Source organism: Dendronephthya gigantea, unplaced genomic scaffold (assembly GCF_004324835.1).
Source record: "Dendronephthya gigantea isolate DGI-Jeju-01 unplaced genomic scaffold, DenGig_1.0 000033F, whole genome shotgun sequence".
NCBI lineage: Eukaryota > Metazoa > Cnidaria > Anthozoa > Malacalcyonacea > Nephtheidae > Dendronephthya > Dendronephthya gigantea.
This window is the reverse complement of record NW_021163043.1, coordinates 2,230,719-2,253,959: the sequence shown is the minus strand read 5'-3', so window position 1 is coordinate 2,253,959 and position 23,241 is coordinate 2,230,719. Positions and strand designations below refer to the sequence as shown.

General features: G+C 37.1%; 2 long non-coding RNA genes across 2 annotated transcripts in view; both read right to left on the bottom strand.

The window, feature by feature from the left end:
* LOC114525166 overlaps positions 1–23,241 on the bottom strand; it is a 68,521-nt gene that overhangs the window by 26,626 nt on the left and 18,654 nt on the right. The window lies entirely within an intron of this gene.
* On the bottom strand, positions 1,700–2,682 carry LOC114525169. Its single transcript, XR_003687162.1, has 3 exons — positions 2,539–2,682; positions 2,092–2,167; positions 1,700–1,755 (listed from the first exon to the last, which is right to left on the bottom strand). It is a non-coding gene; the product is annotated as an uncharacterized LOC114525169 (long non-coding RNA).

Sequence of the window (23,241 nt, the reverse complement as noted above, 5' to 3'; positions counted from 1 at the left end):
TGCAAAATCATGCCTGGCAATATATCTATGCGTAAATAAATCACATTACATAAAACAAAATATTTACGAAGGAAATAAGAAATTTATGTAATGTGATTTTATAAATAGACTATTAAGGCAAGGTGTACCCCCAAGGGGACACGCCTTGCCGACGATAATTAAAAATCTTATATTATGGGCTTTGCGTCCTATCTAAAAGACCGACAGGTAATGGATGGCACGCAATATGGGAAAGGTGGTCAATGGCCGCAGCAAATCGAAAACTAACAAAGACCGAATACCCTAATCATAAACGGTCAGTTTAAGCGTGACATCGCGAAAGACAGATCTCCTTTAAAGTTGAACCCACCTCCTCCCCAAAGCCTCCGCTAACAATTATTACATTGGACGATTTACCGTAGCTGATATATATAGAGAGAGGAACGTTATATCTCAATTAGTGATGGTCGTAGGCCGTATCTACAGGTGCTGGCGGTAATTTGCCTCCACCCTTTTCTGAGCGTAACTATTTGGAATTTTAATGCAATGTATTAATAAATATCGTTTTGTTTAACAGAAATAAAGCGGCTACGAGAACCATTACTCCTAGCCAAAATTATCCCAAAACGGCGTAAAATTTAATGTGTCATTATTGATGCTCAGAAAACTGAGCTGCGGAAAGGGTATGCAAAATTCATGCCTGGCAATATATCTATGCGTAAATAAATCACATTACATAAAGGCCTAGAGTTGGAAGTGGAAGCACTGCATGTTTACGCTTTTCAGTCCCTGTATAATTTATAACCTAATTTCATGTAAATCAAGCCAAATCCATAATACATGCACACAGCAAAATCGTGAGTCTTATTTTAAGAAAAAAAATACAAACAAGTAAAATTGTTCTTGTCAGTATAGTAAGAAATATTCTTGGCAAGAATCCAGGCAAGAATATTATTCTTACCTGGAATCTCATTTTAAGAAAAACAATTCTTGCAACAAGAATTTTCTAAAGAAAAAATACTCGTTTTAAGTAACACATTGCTTGAAATAAGCAAAATTATTATTGTATATTAAGGAACCTACTCACACAATTCTTACCTAGAATGTTACAAATAAGAAAAAAACTACTTAAAACAAGAATAATTTTACTTATAATAAGTACAAAATTTTTAGACAAAAGAAAACATTTCTAGTAATTAAGTTTATTAGCTGGCTTTGAAACATCACAGATACATTATTCTTATACATTATTTTAGTTCAAAATATTAAAACTACTTATTTAGTGGCCATACTAAATATATAAATGCCATACATTTACATCTGACAGAAATAGTTTTTTCAAAGTACTGCTAGGTTTGTGCAATACCTTGCTCAAATAAACAAGTCTTTCAAGGACTTAATTAAAAATTGCCAATTGGCAAGTTTAGGAAAGTATCCGATAGAGCTCAGATAATGAAATTAAGCCCTTGTATGAACCCAGAATTAGTTGAATAAAAATATTCATGGAAGAAGACAAACACATCTATGCAAACTCACTGCATGTCTTCAATTATTACACATAAGCTAAAGTCATTCATTCCTGAGCAATGTTTCCCTTTGATTATTGACCAGCTGTTCTTAAATTTTGTATATCATGCCAAACATGAAAATATTTATAAGATCACCTGGAGTATTTTTTTCCTTGAAAATTAAGTGCTGAAACACTGTGGGTCCAATTAACCATTCGTATAGCAAATTTTCCACTGAATTTCTTGCTCACTACCTCAATCCATGTTCCTAATAAAACAAAAAAGCAAGCATACTTGAGAAATCAGAGTTAAGATAACAAATGTTAAAGAAACTAAGCAGTGCATAATATGTGTGAAATATATGATTGGGGATGCTATGCACAGTTTTGCATGCTCTGACAGATATAAAATTAGGCATAAAGGGTAGTCATCTGGTAAGCTGTCAATGATTTTTCCTTTTATCTATTACATGATAAATAAGTATATAATCAATTGGTCAATAAGTATATAATACCGGTATATTATATTACATTAAAAACAAAGCCATATGCTTAGGTGAATAATCTAACAGCATTGCACAATTCCTTATAATGCATTACTACACCACAAATATTACTTTCCAATGAGACCTCTTTCATTACAGGTTTAGACATAAACATCACCACTTGTTAATCCACCATCTAAGAATGCATATAAAAAAATTTAAAAGGCAATAAAACAGTTATTTCATCCTAATTCTTAATCAAAACTTATGTATCTCCAGTAACCAAGATTCAGTATATCATGATCTTAAGATTGAGTACAAATGTTTCAGCTAAAATTTGACCATGGTTTTATAGCTAACGTGAATATCACGTACACTTTTTATGGCATAGTGCCTATAGTATAACCACGTTATAATATATTTATATAAACGTCGTTCATTTATCGGGAATGATGAGTATTTAAACTGTGAATATATCTGTTTATTGTTTATAAATACGTTTACTGTTTACGCGGCAAATTCAAAAATAGCTTTCGTCTGTTTGCGCGTATAATTTTAAATCCTTACCTCTTAGAAGACTGAGATTCCCAGCCACTTTTAAAACAATCTGCGCAATCTTCTGCAGGAAATTTTGCGACATAATGTCCAGTAAATCCTATCCACAGTAATCCACAATAATCCACAGTTCTTTCCGCCAGTTGGCAGTTAGCGAAGTTTAAAATATATATTTTCATAAGAAACGAACTACGTCCATTCAGAATGCTTAAATAGGCATTAAAACCTTCATTTCGTCTGCATATGAAACGAAACTTGCGAATCTTTGCTCGGTTATTAAATGTTACTTAGTAAGAATGTAAAAATATTCTTGGTTGTTTGAAATAAATTGGTTGTTTGAAATTAGTATTCTTGGCAAGTGAATTGGCAACAAGCGTTTTTGATTGCCGGTTTTAAGTTAACAATGTTTCTTGCCAAGAATCCACAAAGACGCCTTCCTTGTTTTAAGAATACCAAAATTCTTAGTTAGAATACAAGCTAGAACATTTACTTGTTTTAAGAAACGGTTATTCTTGCTTAAAAAAAGTTTACTTATTCAAGTAAAATTCATTCTTGATAAGAATAATTTATCCCCTTTCACTTATTTTGAGCAAAATTTTGCTTAAAATAAGAATTTCTCAAGAACATTATTCTAGGTAAGAATTCTCGATTTCGCTGTGCATGTGCATGATTATATAAATACTGTATAACTGTTTGCCTCAGTGAAATTGAAAATTATTGCCGTGTGTGATCACTGATCAGTGTGATTGGGCGCAACCAGTATATCAACAAAACAACGTTTGCATAATTATAAATTAGACGAAACGGTAATTTTCGTAGTTCGGTTACTCTTTGCAATTAGAGTCAAATTGACTCCTTCGAAGAGTAACATTACCTTTTGGTAGAGTAACAAGACTCTATTGTAGAGTCGTTTTGACCCCAGTCGAAACTACCCTTAGAGTTGAAACAACTATATATATATATATATATATATATATATATATATATATATATATATATATATATATATATATATATACAGACTGTACTGAACAACTTTTGGTAAACAAACTTATGCGTATTTTGGTAAACAAACCCGCATTCGATAAACATTGCTAGAGACCAGACTGAAGTGCATCGACGCTGTTCTCGACAATCTGGGTGGTATGTTGCACCATCGAATTGACAATCGTTTGGGGTACCTTGCCTTCCTCTTTGACCTTGATTAACCCAATACATTTGATCGTTGATTACTCTCGACCTCGCAAACAAAGAGGAAAAAATCATCGTCATCGTTTTTACCATTATAAACGTCAAGTTCATCTCCCTCGTTGTTGGCACGTGGATCTCGTTCAACAACTTCCTCTGCTTGAAGTACTTGACTATGCTTGTTGACAAAATGGTTTCGCAGAGAGAAATAGTTCGTGTACGTACGTGGACATTCATTAATGCCACATAGCGCATGGAAATCCCGATCACTCTTGTGAACCCGACCGAGATGATTGATCAACGAGCGAAGAGTTTGACATGTAAAGTTAATGCATAGGTTACAGTGATAGTGCATTCCGGACATCGTCGAAGCTATAGGAGTAATATTGGAGACGTATTTCAGTTCATGTACTGCTCTACTTCAACTAACTGTGGGACTTGTTGACCTTAGATGTTCCCACATATATCTGCAGTAAGAACTTTGGGTGCAAAACACTGAGCTATATTATAATTCCTGGAGGACTGGTTCGTCATTTTTCGGTAACTTCGCCGCCATCTTTTCGAAGCAAAAAACATGGCGGACTTCACCTTTTGCGCAGTGCGCAGTGTTCCTCTGTGCTCATACCGTGTACTTGGTCGAGATGATTTGCTAACCTTGCTAAATTTATACTACCACAGCCAAATACAGGACAGTTCCTACGCGTGCGACGCATATTAAGATGATTGCTCAACAAATTCCTAATAAAATTGGCTCATTTTTTCGTGCGTCAGGTATTTTATTAGCCCCGTATTAGCCCCGGAAAAGTCCGGGCTTGTCAACGCAAACTCTTGCTTAAGGAAGACAAAGTCAAACGACTAAACAAGAAAACAGTGTAGTGCCCGGACAATATGTTTAAAATATTTGTAAAATTGTTCTACTTTATTATATTGTTACAAGCGTTAATCCGTGTCTTAATTTATGCTCCAAGCATCGCGTTGTCCATAACACCAATATATATTTCCCTCTAAAAATGCATACATTTTTGCATTCGCCATACCCCCTTTTTCCTCCCTTTGAGGAGCTTGGGCCTGAAATATCTCATTGAGCAGATGAGCATCTTTTCATGAACATTTATGAGCATATGCTCATAGGCCCGTTTGGGCCCTATGTGGCCTTATATGGCACTATTAGGCCCGATGGCCCGATTGCTGACTGCGCGTCCTAACCCGCGATTATGGAAAAATATTCCATTAAATATCTATGAGAGCAAGTAAAACAGGAAATCCAGGGAGAACAAGCCAACAGTGTACTAGCCAGTGTACTAGCTCGTTTTTACTCAAACAAGCCACCTATGCGAAACAAAAAATACGGTTACCATATGAACGTCAAAGAATCGCGCGAGTATAGGCGAACATTTGTGTTAAATAACTGTTGACATCACATATGTAAAGACTACATTAACATATGTGACCTTCCACGGGAAAACATACGTTTACGCTATTTCGTTCGTTCAAAAATATCGTTCGTTATCCGTTCGTTTGCCGTTCAAACGCTTCAAGCGTTCGTTGAAACGATTTTCGAGATCGTTCATCGTTCGAAATTGCCCGTTCGAACGCTTAGGAAAAATCGTTCGAAAATTGGTCCAAAAGCGTTCAACGGTTTGATTTACCGTTCGTTGAAACGTTTGCCGGAATTTCGTTCAATCGCATTGGATTTGGTTCAACATTCGATTAAACATTTGCAATGTTACAACTTTAGAGAAGAAGCGCAGAATGTGTTACACAGAAATACTCCCAGAAATGTATTCAGTTCCTTAGTAGAAGGCTTGTAAAGGAATAGTAGGGTTATATCATTTTAGCCTAATCGAATGCTTTTTTGCGCTTCATGTTCTGGTTTATGCTTAGCGTGCTCTTATTTCATTAGCGACAAATTTCACGTTATAAGCTTTCTTTTAAAAATTTATCGTTTTTGTGCTTCGGTAATGCACTGAATGGTTAGAATTTGTGTTTTAATATACTTTCCGATGTTCTAAAACTTAGAATTCATTCTATGTGATTTAGAACACGCGGAACGGGTGTACAGCATTACGAGCCATAATGCCTTGGCAAGGTGCTAATTAAGTTGCATAATTGTCGGAAGTCTGTAATGTATGTAAACAGACAAAACCAGATTTTAAAATCATAAATTGAGGTATTTTGCGTGTTACATATTATCGCACTTGTAATCTATTTACAAAGTGCGATAAATTTAAGCTAATTTATTTACATCTGATAATCTGATAGCAGGGCCTCCGTCCGAAGCAGCTACTGATTAAATGTATTCAAAATAAAGGACCGCATCCTAGGACGAGAATGCGGTTCAGCATTTCAGCTCGTTGTCTTTAATGCAGTCTGACATGCAAATTATATACAACAATTGAAATACCCTAGCTAATATTTGAAGACATAAATACAGTGACCTAACGCGCGTTCGGTAGGGTTAGGACGAGAACTAAAATAAGGTTCCCCAGTTATTGGGGGCCAGAATAGATAACGAAACATCATAGTATATGAGCAAAACGTGATCAATGACAAACAGCGAATTAAGGGACCCGGCAGTACCAAGTATATCTCAAGACCCCATCCTCTGTTCGTTATGCCACTGCATGAATATCCAAGCAATTTAAATATGACGCGTGCATCTAGTCTAAAACTGGAGCAGTGCCCCGCTTGCAAAATTGTCTTATTTCCTTAAAAGGGTATATTTGTCTCACCAGATCTAAGCCATCTGGCTCGATTGTTGCTGGCATGTTGAAAGGTATCAATTGGCATAAAATAACTTATGGCATAAATATAACTCATGCATTGTAAATGTTTATTTAGACTCTTAATTCACAAAAAAATTACTTCATATATGTTGATATATATATGCACATTTCAGCACAATTCACTCCCCATGCATGTAGCTATATTTTGGTTGTGATTTGATTTCTCTCGACTAGCTCCTCGAATCGGAAACGTGGAACGCGGAAAAGTCTCAAATCGTACAAATCATAGAGACTGTATGAAAGTAATGAAGCTATATCAATGATGTTCATTGTGTGACATTGTTTATTACAATAAAAAAACAAGAGTGTCGTACAATGAACATCATAATATTGCTCAGGGAAATTTAGCCTATAGGCTTTGATAATGCACAAAATATCATCTGGTCAACATAATTAGAGCTGTGGCCCGTGTAAAAATATAACAAAACAGAAATTATGATCTATATTATACCATTTAAGTTTTGTTGATATTAAACTACATAAACCATCAAGACGCCGTCTACAAATTCCGTGTTTTGTGAGATTGAGTTTAGCGCTATGTTTTAACCAAGTGCGTGCAGCCTTGCGCACAACTGGCCCAAGCCCAAGGGCAAGTTGCCAAGCTAACGTGTACAAACATTTAAGTTTGACCTTTCGGATATTTCGCTTATATATATTTCGCCATACTTCATCAGAAAACGAACATTAGAATTTATCTTGCTTGGACAACATATCAGCTGCTTGGGCAACAGGAAAATATTCACTAATTTTGATTTGGGCTCCTTTATTAGGAAATTACATTCCGGATATTAAATTGCAATTATGCATGGTCATTGCACCTTGAAGCCTGCCAGCTAGAGCGGCAAAATGAACAAATTTGAAATGGCGCCTATCAACTGTTTATGCGTATATGAGCGCGCGGGTAAAGATCTTTACCAGTAATTTCGCGAAGACTAAACCAAATATTTGCTGGATATTAACATCTATATGGAGAAGTCAAGGCGTTTTACCCCTGCATATAAAGGTATGAGACTATACGAAACATTAGCTATTATATAAGGCAAGTCATGACTGGGCATACTTTATTAGGCGCGCTTGCATTATTTCCCTCCCAGCATTGAAATCAGGCTTATCGATGAAATCATCAACAGAATTCGTATTACGGTTGGCTCGATTTAAAGTTTTTTTTCCTTGAGTGTGTTGCCTGGCTAAACTGTAGCTCTCTATTGATCCATGCATATATCGAAATATGACACGCATTCGAAGTAAGATTTCATATAGATGATCATGCAATTGTATATAACAAGACGTTCTCAATTGCATTTTATGTATATATGCTAACGCGAGTAAAATGGAGTCGGATATAAATGCGCACTGCAATATAATCCTTTAGATTACTTGCCATGGCCGGTGGAATCGAGTTGGGCCACGATCATCCAATCATTCCGAATAAACATGACATGAAAGGTTGCCAGACCTTTAAAATGGCTTGGCTGAGGTTAGAGTAGTTGTTAGCTTGGTGGTTACAATTTAATAGGATGCATTTACTCACATTGAAACAACAATTGTTTGCAAACTTTTCTGACATTTGTCAAAAATATGTGGGTAGATGCTACCTTGAAATATATATATATATGATATAAAAAGTTTTCGCAAGACAAAATGGATTGATGCTTTGATGCATGCCTTAATCATCTGTCTGGGGAAATCTTGATTAGTTAATTTTATTGTAAGCAGGCGGCACACAATTGTGTCACAAGTAGATGTCTCGAAGATGTTAAGGATCGGGTGTTTCTTAAAATGGTGAGTATAAACTCCCCTGTGCATGCATTTGGCATTGTCGTTTCTATATGGGCGGCAGCATTGCTATAAGCTTTGCAGAAAAAATTATTTGCACTCTTTGTGATTTAAAAACTCGGTTTCTATATGGGCCGTGTGCTATTGCTATATGCTTTAGTAAAAATAATGTGCACTTTTGTCTTGCTGCCGGGGTTGAGTATTAAGTTGCTTTGCAGGGCGGATTTTCGGACCTTTAGGATTGCGGATTGCCGCGGTCGTTTGAAATGAAGATTTCGAAAATTATCCCACTAATTTATGCGTTCTATTTCTTTAGGTCACTATTGTTAGGCTCATGCAGTTAGCTTAGGCATTTTTACACAGTTAACTATGTAGATGGTCGAATATATGGGGGAATGAATATAGTGACCACCAATTTAGTTAGATCACAAGTATTAATTAGCGACTTGTTATACTGGTTAAAATCATAACACATGCATATGTGATCGTATGGTCACAAAATATGTAACTAATATGAAAAAATATGGCGGCAGAAATAGCGACATTGCAGCTTTAGCTTTGCGAAGAAAATATAGCGATGGTGCATGCAATCGACAAAATAGATTATTGTCAAATTTTAAAATATTCTTAAGGTAATGATGCCCTTAGTTGCTAGTGACTTGCTACTGACAGTACTGTGTATAGGCGACATTCCGCGACAAGCTTGACCGCGGCTAAAGCTAGGCTACTGGTGTTGCTGCACGGAACATATTGTGTGCACTAGGTAAATATCCAAGCCTATATTTTAAATATTTTATTACCGCAATGCATTGCTGAAATTGAAATGTGGATTTCATGTGTATAAATGGTGTGGATATTTAATGTAGTATTTATACCAAATAAGTTTTGACAGCATGCAAGCACACGTTACTACGCTGGTTCGCATACAAACGAACTTTGCGTATGCGATATTCTGTATTAATGTTTGGTTATCATCGGTAAACAACTTGATCCTTGCGCTAATTAATTTAATCGTTTGCGCGTCAAAGAGTATAAACAAAAGTGTACAATGGAATCTCTTGTGTTTAGTTTAACATAAAGTATGTATCCAGTAGCTGAAACTCAACCAAACTGAGACGGCAATTTTTGTTTACTGTCGGTTTACAGCCGTGTTAATAAAACGGATGCATGCTGTATCGCCTGTATGTCTTTGTTTATATGTCTTTAACCACTCATACATAGAGTTTGTTCGTGGAAAAATTTACAAAACCTGTAACGATGTTGCAAATGAACACGCGCTGAATATTTTGATGGGTATAGTTGCAGATGATGCATTAATTTGACATAACGATGATATATACTAATAACTGAAGGCTTTCTAACGATTAACCCGAATTTTGATGCAAAACGCCAATGTATATATGTATATAAAGTATAAAATAATGGGATTTAGGTAGTATAGCTAATAATTTTAGTTAAACATTCAAATGAAGGTATAGCTATTTATGTACACACATACTTGGAACAACACATGTTACTTGTTTGAAAATATTTCCTATTCTTTAATTAGATAAATTAGTCAATAATATCTTGCGTCAATTATACGCGCAACAGGCGTTCAGACAAATTCGTTAAAACCGTTCATAAACATAAATCGTTCAAACGGCTTCAGATTGAACGTTTATTTATCCGTTCGTATTCTCGACTTTAAACGTTCACATTTTTAGCTGAATTCGTCAAAACGTTTTCTGGGTTCGTTGAAACGTTATTACAGATCGTTCACTACCCGTTCGTTATCCTTTCGTTTTGCCGTTTCAACGAAATATCGTTAACGTACGTTTCCCGTGGAAGGTCACATATCGTATGGGCGTTATATTCGTATACATATAATAAAAGATGTGTACGTATACGACGTATAGATTTGCAGTGTTGCAGAGGAATGTTCTAAGGGAACATTTATTCCCCAATGTTTAATCGAATTTGTCCATATTCGGGTGTTAAGATGCCCATGCAGTCAGCAATCGGGCCATCGTGCCTAATAGGGTCATATAAGGCCATATAAGTCCCAAACGGGCCTATGAGCACATGCTCATAAATGCTCATGAGCAGATGCTCATCCGCTCAATGAGATATTTCAGGCCCAAACTCCTCAAAGGGAGGAAAAAGGGGGTATTGCGAATGCGAAAATGTGTGCATTTTTAGAGCGAATCGAAATATATATTGGTGTTATGGACAACGCGATGCTTGAAGCATAAATTAAGACACGTATTAACGCTTGTAACAATGTAATTAAGTAGAACAATTTTACAAATATTTTAAACATATTGTCCGGGCACTACACTGTTTTCTTGTTTAGATCGTTTGACTTTTTCTTCCGTAAGCAAGAGTTTGCATTGAAAAGCCCGGACTTGTCCGGGTTAGGACGCCTAGTCATGCAGCAATGGGCCATCGGGCCTAATAGTGCCATATAAGGCCATATAGGGCCCAAACGGGCCTAATAAAATACCTGACTTACGAAAAAAATGAGCCAATTATTATTAGGAATTTGTTGAGCAATCATCTAAATATGCGTCGCACTCGTAGGAGCTGTCCTGTGTTTAGCTGTGGTAGTACAATTTAGCAAGGTTAGCAAATCATCTCGACCAAGTACACGATATGGGCACAGAGGAACGCAAGAGATGGTTAAAGTGGAGTAAGAAAGAATATGTGTACCTCGACAGAGTAAAACCAAAGGAATTCGATATGGAGGAGTGTCTGGAAAATTTATTAGAGCGCGATGGAGAGAAATTTATTATCAAGAAGAGATGGAGAGAACTTTAATGTTTACCTAAGCACTGCAAACGAACAACCTCTATCTAGGGGGAACGAAGAAAGTACATAAGGGATTGCTAACATTTTAGTTTGTGTGAATGTACTGGACTAGGAAAAAGTACCGTTGAGCGATTAGCACATCCTCATAACTACACATGAGCAGACATCTGCTCACAAACTGCGTTGCTGCTCGATAACAAGGCATTTACACACTTCTAGTGCTAAGGGGATGAGCTGCCAATTTTGCAGAAGATATTTCAGCCGCAGTTACAATCAGCGCAACCCGAACGGAGTATTGCCTACTACGAGAACAAGAAAGAAACATGTCTCAAACAGACTCGGACAGTCAAAAAGTGATTTCCAAGATGATGTCTCGACCACTTCCACTCAGCAATCTGGAAGTTCGACGACAACGGACTCAGAATGTGAAGAAGAATTGGATCCCTGGATGCCGTTAATAGAAGAAGCATAACATAGAAGTAACACAGTATTCGAGGAAATGAAAGAAAGCCTTATAAACAGTGGTTTTGATGAGCACTATGCTAAAAAGCTTACTTCAATGCCATGCTAGACTCCAGGAAGAATTAGAAAATATCTATTTAAGCGCCATTGTGGATGAGACAACTGAAAGATCCGGTACATAAGAAATATGTTTATTACAAATGATGATTTTGACCAAGAAGAAGCAATAGAAGGTGCCGTTGATAAGCGAAATTTTTAAGAAGTTTTTAAACGATGTGAACATGTGAAGGAAAACAAAGCGAGATGATGATGACGACGACGATGATATGTTCTAAGTATCCTGAACCAGCTTTGGTCATACCAAATGACCCACTCGTGTCAGGTTTTATTGTCTCCTTACCAAGCCGTCTACCCTTAAGTACACGGTTAAAACGGAGCTGTTGGAAGAACGCGATTGTATTATCAAGAATCAAATAGGTTAAAGGTCTTAATTTCGAGTGGTATTATACACACTTCAAATTCAAGCCAGGAACAGTGGATGGAAAAATGAGTCAAATATACGTTCTCAATGGCAAGGGCATTTCACCGGCATCGCAAAAGCGTAGGTTCGATTCTTGCCATGATCTGTTCAAAAACAACACACGTCAGAACGAGTGAACACAATGAACACCAGTGACACGAGTCAGAATACGATCAAGAAATATGAACGCTTGTGAACACCAGTTAAAAAATCATCACACGAATGAACACGAGTGAACACGGGTCAAAAAATCATGAACACGAACCAAGATCACGAACACGAGTGAACACGAATAAAAAAATTATGAACACGAATGAACACGAGTCAAAAATCATGAACACGAACCAAAGATCACGAACACGAGTGAACAGGAATCAAAAATTATGAACACGAACGAAAGCTCACGAACAGAAGTGAAATCGCATGAAAACGTGGAAATCGCAAGAAACATGCCAGCCCCATCAACTCTAGGCTGGTTTCCACGAGGGGCGTGTTAATTATTAAGACAGTTAAGAATACAGTATAGGTTTCACACACAGGTAACTAGGACGCATTTCAGTGTGCAACAACAATTGATTTAAACTAACGAGCGACTCAGCTGATTTTGCTTCGTTTGTGAGCCGATTCCAAAGCATAGCGCGGCTATATTTGAAACTTTTTAAGGTATTCTCGATTCGGCCTTGGATCCTATTTCTCTTCTCACGAAAGACTCCCGAAGAGCGGGCGCAGTATGTTATTAAGTATCTTGTACATTAATACTGACTTAGCACCAGACCGTCTAGTTTCAAGAGGTTCATAATTTGCACTGTTAAAACCCTCGCTGCACGAAACTGAACTCTTTGCAACTAAATTGAAATCTCTGAGCAGATTGCCACAAGTATCCCACAGGGCGAGCGTAATCGAAGTAGGGCTGCACAAGACTTTTTCCGGGAACAGGGAACAGTGGAATGGGAGAACCGGGAGACAGGGAATTCCCCTCAGGATCTCACCAAATCCTTTTTTAGCAAATGTTTTATTTTAAATTGAGTGAAATATTCGCGAACATTACCTTAATATATGACACGTTGTTTATGTAAATTGTAATGGAGAATTCTAGATTCACATGCACACGCCTTTAATTTTGGACAGTTATTCCAATAGGTTATTTCAAGGTTTAATTTTTCCTTAATACTTTATACAATTACTCGATGAGGCTAGCATAATACGTAACAATTATTGAATGGAGTTGAACACAATATAAATATTATCAGCCGGTGAGCTAGTTACTTCAAGTGACAAGGTATTATTATCTACTAAACTAATTTGGTCATGGTAAGGGTCATGCAAGAATGTCAATCATCAGTATCAAGATGACAATCCAAAACTAATATTTAACTGCATGCGTAACTGTTTTAAGCATCTGACTAGAAAAAGCAGAAACAGGAGCACTTACATAACAAAAATGACCCGCTTTTCTAGATGTCCAAAAGAAAAACTAATTTATCGGGAAACGACGAAAAGAAGAAAAAGCGCGAGAGAACTAAACTGTGGATCTCACGGAGGACGATGAAATCTTTTTTCCAACAATAAAAAGAGGAAACAGCGAAGAAAATTATCACATTTTCCAGTGATCCCGAATCAGTCAACTCATGAGAACAGTGAAATGATAATACGTCTTACTCATTTGACATTGATTTGCCTAATCTTGTCCATTACAGGGGTGATAAAAGGCTTCCAATTTACAGTCATTCCAGCCCTGACATTAAAAAATATTCCAGATCTGTTTAAAAAAGGTATTCCTGCAGACCGAAAGGCAGAAATCAAGCCAACAAGCATTTCTACAACCTCAACCTTCGTTGTCGGCCAAAAACTTGCAAAAGTAAAGCATCCGTTTGATATCGAAACTTATGAACACTTGGGTACTATGAGAAAAATAGCAAACTAGGTTTTATGAAGTTAAGGTTACGGACAGAGGTCTCGGTGAACAAAGACGACAATGGCATTATCGTTGGTGGTACCTGCGACGTCCGCGATGCTCGAAATTGGGTTCGGCAGATCGTAGGCAAGGAGCTCTTGTACGCTGTAGTTAGAAAAGAGCAACGCATAAGAATACGATGAAAATGTATCAGACGGAATTTACAAGATATGTCATATTTATTATGCTAATAGCAGAATATAATGAATCTTATAGTCGTCTAAAGAATTTGAAGTCATATACTTTGAAATGTTCCACGATTATCATGCATTACTATTTTAACACCGGGAATGCCGTCCTCGTAGTCGCAACAGCGCATGGAAATACAACACGTCCGCACGCCAAATCCTTTATTTCAAGAGAGCACTCTCTCAACAAAGAAGTGAAAGAAACGGTTCATACAGATGTTCGTGCCCCAAGGGTTATTGAAGACGAAAAATCGAAGTATCTGAATTAACTTGATTCTCCATTACAGTCAACCACTATTCGGGATACCAAGCAGCTGTATAATTACCGTTATTTGTATGGGGAAACAAAACCAGATCTAGTATCGATCAAATTCAGGAAGTTATCCTTAAACTCCTTGAGCAAAGACCCACTGCTGACGAAATGGACCCAGATTTGCTTGACAGAATCAAGCATTCATCAGCAAATCCCAGGTTTACTACGCCTTTGGCTTGTGACACTACATTAAACATTGCAAATCATCTCGTGACACAAACGACCTACAAGCAGATGTCAGTAATTGGAAGAGAGAGTTTAAGGAATCCCTGGTTTCCAGGACCATTTCTGATCCATCGAAATCAATCAGCGCAGGATTTCGCATATTTTTGGCAAGCAGTGAAAAGAGGGAATCCGGCTCTTGCCAACATCCTTCTTTTGGTACAGATGAAGACGAAGCACTTTCTAGCGGGATTCTTAAGGAAACGAGTGGAAAGACCATTTACCTTTTGGGCAAAGAGCATGCCCAAGCAAATGTAGATAAAAAATTGCAGTCGTTAAATTTTCCTTCAATCCAAAAAAAAATTATCCTGAGTGATATTTTCGGTGGTGCCACGTGCAAAGAAGAAGATACGGAAGCGAAAGTACTCATATTTACAACCGTAAGCATTGCACTGAATGAAATGGCTTCAAATAGAAAGGAACACACCAGCAATCGTCCGCGAGTCAGTTCGTGGATTATTTTGAAACTCATAAAAGAAGCAAATGAGGGACAAATGATTAAAAACGTTCGAAAGCAAGCTTCCATTGACGGAGTGTGCGGCCAAAATCCAATTGAGTGGCAAAACGTCTTGTCAAAATGAAATATCCGCCCACGTGCATTCAGAGGGTCGTAGTCATCGAGACGCGACACTTTCAGAGTGCCTAGATGCCTTGAAAGCATGCAGTATCCGTTTATTTAGCAATGTTGTCAAAGCCATATATGATGACGGTCCTTACGTCCTAGCACCAGCTTACCACATGTTTCGTAAAACATATGCGATTGGGAAAGGCATGTCATCAGACGAACGAAAGATGCACATCGCAGCATTCATGGCTTACATTCCTACCGACGATGTACTCTTGCGCTCCGGAGTTCGAAGTGCAGAAAACAAGGAATCCATTCCAACTATTTCCCTGTTAGATGACGAATCACCTGGTTTATCTACGTCAGCACCTAAACAAGATTATCTTTAAGTGTCATAACTAATCTCGAATTCTCCTCCACCAAATTTCTACCATCGGCCCAAGCCAGAGGTTAAAGGCCACGACGTTCTAGACAAACCACGACGCACGCTTTCGTATCGCTTCAAAAAGCTTCGGTTCTAAATGATGTTTTGCCTCCTCACCTTTTAGCAGATGCTTTTAATAAAGCCTTAATTTTTGGGTACAGTTAATAAGAAACGCGATACGACTTTAATTGTGACAAGTATACTCAGTTCAACACTTGGTTTATTATGGAATAAGGTCATAGCCTCGACGGCAGACAAACTGAAAGACGGCGAAATTCGTAAGATTGTCGTACGCGAGTTATAATGATATTCAAGTCTAAAATCGATGGCCTTTCTAGATCAACTTCACTCGCCAGTTATAATTTTCTAGAAGAAGGAATAGAGTTACTCAGTGTTTCTCTCGATAAATCAAATCTTGAGCAGAAAGAGAGCGAAACTCAGGACGAACCAGGTGAGCTTTCGAGCGTTATTCTGTCTGGTATCTTAAACCAAGCAATAGAGCTTCCTCCAGCCAGGAAAAAGCTTAAAATCAACTCGGACAGAGAGTTAGAAACTGCGAGAAAAAGATTCGAGGAAGCGCGCAAGGCAGCAACCACTGCTTTCTGGAATGAGGCATTTAGTATCGAAGATCGAATTTTTTGCAGCGAAGCTACGAATAGTTTCAAAAATAGTGGAACATCTCGATTATCCTGAGACCGCAATCACCGAATGTTTATCGTTTTGGAAGAAGCTGCATAGCTTACAAGCCATTCAACTGATTCAAGAGATATTCTCAGTGTCTTTGAACGATGGAGTCAAATCGTTGTTGAATAAAACTCAACGGGTGGAGAACGTCTGTCGGTTATGTTAATCAACTATGTGTTGTTTCAATATGTTTGCAAATTCAGTAATAAATGTTCATTTGAAGTGTCCGCCTGCATGCCAACGATTGAACTTCCCACTCGCAGTTTTCATCCAATAATAAGCTGGCACGAAATTTCAGCAAGAAATTCTATAAAAGAGGAATTGCCTCATCCTCCAAACGAACAGACCCTTCATGAAAAAAAAGAGCTTCTCCAAATGCTGTGAACAGTCAGGGGGTGTTCTTACTTTCCCTCGTACTCCGCCTTATGAGAAAATTATGATTATCCAGGAGGAAGGAAAAATTAAACGGCTGGATTGAATTACCTGAATTTACAGGCAATATTTTAATGGCCCTTTCTGTTGATATCAATAACAATGTTTACTTGCTAAAAACATACTGGTGAAGGATTCCTGTTGACGATATTGAACGAGAATTACAATGTAAAAGCAGAAGACAAATTAGATTTGCTCGAGGACAAAATATCTTCTGTAGTTAGAATCGCAATATGCAAAGACGATGATATCATCATCATCCAACACAGAGGCCTGATGTGTATGTTTGTAACAAGATGTGTCAATTGAAATACAAATTTGATTTGACAACGACTCAAGTGAGGCATTTTCATTGAGTATTTCCCAGCAGAATGAAATCATGATACCAACAAACGATCATACGGCAGTTCAAATATAAACCAAGGAAGGAAATCTGAAGACAACAATAAAAGTCCCAGACCATCATAAAGTTGTCAGAGTGGCATTTCACTAGGTTATTTGTAAAATATTGGTTCTAACCGTGGTAGGGGAAAAAATTCCTATTTCTTTCTGCGCTACCCTGAAGCAGGCGGGAAGCTGGAAACTCTTACCTTCTTTTGTAAAGTTGTCGATGTGGAGTATCCATATCTGGTATCCCATAATGGCCCTATTGTTGTTGTAAGAGAAGGAAACTTCACTTACCTATGATGAGATTCAAACAACCATTTTCTGCCTAAAACACAGTAAATATACTACCGCTACTTTCCTGAAACAGTAACAGGAACCTTTCAATAAACTAAAGTAAAGCAAACAATAGATGTTGCTAGATTTATAAAATTTGTGAGCTGTTTCATTCACGTGGTCTTGTTTCCGTTGTAAGGAACACAAGCGTAACTTATATTTAAATATTGATCCAAAAAACGTTCTTTGATCTTGAAATTAAATTAAAGATAATCATGTTTTTGTCTATCGTTTTGCCAAATTTTTCCAGGCTTATTTTTTCGGTGAAGCCAAAAAACGAATTAATAATTATGACGAAGTTTCTATCCCATGTGCATGATGATACGATTTTAATTCAACGCCAATGTTTCTTCATATGAATTGATTTTTGTATCAAATAGCCGAAGACATGCGGATCTCGTTCAAGTAAACTTTCCTATTCATAATGGAATATTGAGGGTACGTGACATTTTACTAAACCTTTGTGACGATTTGCTGACAAGTGCAATTTTCGTAATTCGGGTGTGTGTGTACATTGACATATTCCAAGGGAGTTCATATGCAAGGGAGAGGCGGAAAAGGGCTATCTTTAAAGGCTAGTTTCCACTCAGGAAAATTCTCCTTTGGTTCGGAGGGGGCGGAAAAGTTTCTTTTGTATAAACGCCGCCTGAGAACTCAGCGACAAAAGAAATTTTACTGTCCATTCCGATCCAAAGGAGATTTTTCCTGAGTGGAAACTAGCCTTAAAACCAGTTACGGGGAATCGAGGAAGGGAACGGGGGACGATAAAACAAGGAATAGGAAAAGCCAGAATCTTTAAAACAAGGAAAGGGAAAAGCCGGAATCTTTAAATCAAGGAATGAGTAAAGCCGGAATTTTAAAAACAAAGAATGGGAAGAGCCGATTTTAAAACGGAATGAGACAAGCCGGGATCTTAAAACAAGGATAGAGAAAAGCCGGAATCTTACGGCTGAAGTTTTAACTAAATTAGTTACTCAATTTCCGCGCGAAATACAAAATATGGCAATTTGGCATGGCTATATTTCCGTATTTTACCAATTAAAGTTGTCAAAAATCTTTTCCGTCAGTTCACTCAATTGCTTTCAAAGAAGATGCTCGAAAATTTTGTCAACGGTTATCAGTATGGTAACCGGTGCTCTAATTGGTTTTGGAAAGGCGATCGCCCTTTTTGTGCACTGAAATCCATTCATCCCGTTTCCAGTCCAACGGTCACACTCCATGTCGGATTACTTTATTGTATAATGCATTAAGCTTGCCTCCTCCGCAGGCATCTCTTATGTATTTATATTAGGCATTTATAATTGGCTTTGGTTAGCTTTGTCGGGGCGAGAAAAAAAATTGCTGATCTCTCCCACTTTTTCCTCGCCTTCCCCGACACAGCTAACCCAAGCGAAATATAAATGCCTAATATTAATACATAAGATATGCTTGCGGAGGAGGCTAGCATTAAGCATAGTAGAGACTTCTTCTGCTATCTTTCGTTAAGCAATAGGAGGTATAATATCGGGTCCTGTAGCCTTGTTGGGATTTAGCTCTTGGTTGAATAGCCAACAACATTCCATCATAATCAAATTAATTTTAATGTAATAATATATCTAGTTATGTTAGTTATTAAGTTTAATAAAAGGATACTGTACGAGTGACTGCTAATCAGTAAGCGTCAGGAAAACGAGATAGAACGAACGTTGATTTACAAATAGTTGTGTTAGACAAAGTCCTACGGGGATCCACCCTTCAGGTACTGAACTTTATCTGTTTGCATGTATGTTTGTATGTGATTAGTGTTTATGTTAATGTTTAAGTTTAGTTTGATTCATCGTATGAACTAAGAAAATGATTGGAATGCATGTATCTTTATACCTTTTACTTATATATAGTTAAACTTAATCTTTTCTATAGAATATATTTTCAATAAATATTAAAGAAATTCCCGTTCGACTTGCGTTTAAAGTAGCAGTGCCAAACAGCTCGTAATGAACCCAAAACGTCAGAACATGTAATCTCTCTAAAGCTGAATAAATTATCGTACCATTTATCTTGAATTTTACTACGCTACTAGTTGTGTGTAGGGTATTGAGCGTTGCATTTCAATACATGAAATCGGTGCTGTTATCAGAAAAATCCATAACTTATCTACTCGTTCACATATATCAAAAGAAGATGGCAGCAGTAATTGAAAATGTAAACATGTCTTAATATGTACCTCTCCAATAGCGACATCTCTCTGATATGAACATATCAAGTCAAGTCCGGAATTGCAAAGTTAACCCATCCCCTGCTAATGATGTGATTTATTGCAAGTGCGTGAAGAGATAAACAATTGTGATATCAACAGCCCGTGTAACTCAGGTATATTTACTAGTCAAGGCCCTGTAAAGGAGTTTGTGTGCATTTCATGCAAAACAGGTTATCTCAATTGTTTTCGGGTAAAATGACCATGGCGGTCATAACCGCCATAGCTCTAAATCCTGAATTATCAAAGCTACAGTCTTTCTGAATTGCTTATATGGTTCAGAATGGTTGCTTTTAGGGGTGGTCACTGGAGGGTGAAATTATCATCAGTTTTATATTTTACAAGCAAATTATGTTTACCATTCCAGGTCAACTGCTAATTAGGCATAAAATTACTGATTCACCCGGAAAAGTCTAATTTTTTCTATTTTCTAAAAATGTTCGCCATATGATGAAAAAAATGCTTTTAATATATTTATTATAAATTTCCAAAGAAATAACGATGTTTTGTTGCGATACGACATATTTCATTTCACTTAACCCCACTAAAACACAATTTCAGCCATATTTTGCAAATTTAATCGCTGTTTTTCGTCGTCCGTCGCAAGCGCCTTCTAAACATGGTACTCTAACACGACTCTAGTTGACTAAAGAATTCTTTTCGCCATTGATTTCATCAATTATGTCGCCATTGCAATGGCATAATCCTCAACAACTCCACCAAGTCCACCTTCGTCAATCAAGCCATTTTCAATATTGTAGTAAATCACATCTGTAAGTCAAAAGCAATTGCTTGTCAATACAAAACAACTTTATACTGAAATATGTAAAGTAGAATGGATATTAGAATAAAAACAAATTAAAAAAAAATGTTCGTGATATTTGTAGCAATACAATCGACTTGCAAACTTCAACAAATGTTTTAATTCCCATCGACAACTCTGGTGACGGGTTGCAAATTTTAAGGTTGGGAAGGTTTGACTTGGCTTTCTTTGATAATTTTCCACTTGGTGAGTTTTTCTCTCCAAATGTTGCACTTTCTCTTCATGTCATAGATGTTTCAAAATATAAAGTGATTTTTTTATAGAGATGAATGAAAGAGTGCAATGGAATAATGGTTTTCAGTCGAGGCCTAAAGAGAAGTCTTTCAGCACTTTTTGTAAATAGTATAGCTAGTAATTTTCAATAAGTGACCGTAAGTAAGAACGGGTTCAAACGGCTCACTCCTTTCACTTACTTGCGAATGCCACTACAGAGAGAAAGATACATAAATATATGCGAGTGAATAATACTGATTATTACTGAAAATGAAAAAAATGAGGAATGATCTAGCAACGGCTTCAGCCAGTGCTTCTTCTCTCAGCAATAAAAAACTCCATAATTCGAAACTCGCTAAAGTGCAAAATTAATGTTTCGAAGTTTTCTGAGCGTCATTTAGTAATACCAGCAAAGTGGTGTTCAAGGTTTTGAAGTATACGATACTTCATCAAATTTAGATTAAAATTTAAATTACAATTAATGTATCCTACCTTTCATTTGCTATCGGAAACTGCAGTAGAACGAGATTGAAGCTATAAACACAAATTGAAAATACCAGTTACGGATTTTTGTTAAGCGTTGCAAAGTATTCTACAAACATCGTGCTTATAAAATGTCTCAATATTTTGAACCATGTTTCATGGTATTTGTTTTCAAGAAATAATAGATGGACAGAAGAAACAAAAATGAGGCTCACATCAAATCTCATAGTTGGAGAAAGAATAAAATTAGACCTCTAGATGTCACCCAACCAGGTTGATCTTTTTTGTTATTTTCGGAATAATTTTATTCATAAAAATTTTATCATGTTCGCTCTCTGTTGTCATTTCCTACCATCTGTTGAGACCTCTGTGCCGCTAGGCAAGCTACAGCGAAAGAGCACTGGCTTCCACTGTGATATCTTATCTGTGAAGTCTTATCAGTGCCCGTTTCGTTGAAGAAACGATGAACCAAGATTCAACTTCGCGTCATAAAATCTTTGAAACATCAGCCCGACTTTCTTCATATTTCAACTGAAGGCATTTCCGTGAAGTACTTTAGATAAAAAAGTCATTTATATCCGGATTGGGTTCCTCCTCCAGGGCAAGAGTCGTGCATTGACCACGTGATAACGAAACATTCTGAGCTCATCAGTGAAGGATGAACAATTGTAAAGGTTTTATTGCAACTCATAAGAATTACCAAAGGATATATTTTGTAAAATCTATTATATTACGAGCGTCTTTCCTTAAGTCTAGCGACCTACATTGTTCCGGTACCGCATGAGAAACTCTAGCTCGAATCCTCTTGATCTGACGTATTCTTTGTAACCAATTACAGCCTAGGTATCTGTAGTTTTTCTTCTGATTTTGGTGAATAACTGACGCAATCTTAAAAAGAAAAACATTCGTATACCGTCAATATCACATCCGGACATTTAAATTACCCTAAGTTACTGACCAAATTTATTTAACATGCATTGCAATATGACGAACCAACTTCGACAGGTTTTTATCGGAAATAACTCTAGGGCCATAATTTGTATTGTTTAGAATATCCCTGAGTTCATCTTTAACGTTCAAACACACGATATTACTGTCGTTATCAATGGAAATGTCAAATACGTTCCTAAGAGCTTTCACTAGAAGAATATTAAAACTTGGTCGCTCTTGCAAATATATTTTGTTGTTTAAGCATGAATACGCTGGGCAGACAGTGTATGCCAATTTAAACAATGATACTGAAAGAATTTTCCTTACCTGACTAATTGAGGCCTCGTTTTTGTTTCTCTTAAGCTCAACTTTTAAAACCTCAGGCTCCGTGCCCTTCTGCAGTGAATCATCTCACACAAACACTTTTCCTGCCGAACAATATGCGCATGACATGTTCGAAGTTGCCTGCTTGTTGACTGTAACCGTGATCAACACATTGCCAAGCAACCAACTTCTTGACGCTCCATTGCGCAGGAGTCGTTCAACAACTGCAGTTCTATAAAAACAACAAAATAGTCATCTTCCCTGAAACACAGTGCAGAAAAATACGAAACCAACATACAGACCTTTTTGGTTGGGTCAAATAAGAAGAAATGTATATTTGACCATCATATCACCCACGATTTCCATCATCTCTGAACTAAGTGTGTTGCTTGAGTCTTCCTTTGAATTCTCAAAGGGAGTTTGGGAGTGAATGGAATTTGGTGGGGGATTAGTGACTAAGGGTATGGGTTTGCAGCATCTGAAGATATATCTGCGTTGTTAAGACTCTAAAGGAATACAAGGACAAATGATTGAAAACGAGCTTGCATATAAGCAAAATTATGTAACATGAAATGGACAAGTTTATGTAACAACACTGCCTAAGCTGTATAAAGTTTAAACACCACTTCTTAATATCTATTGAAAATTTAGCAAGCAATCTCCGTGGCCATAGAATGACATGTGG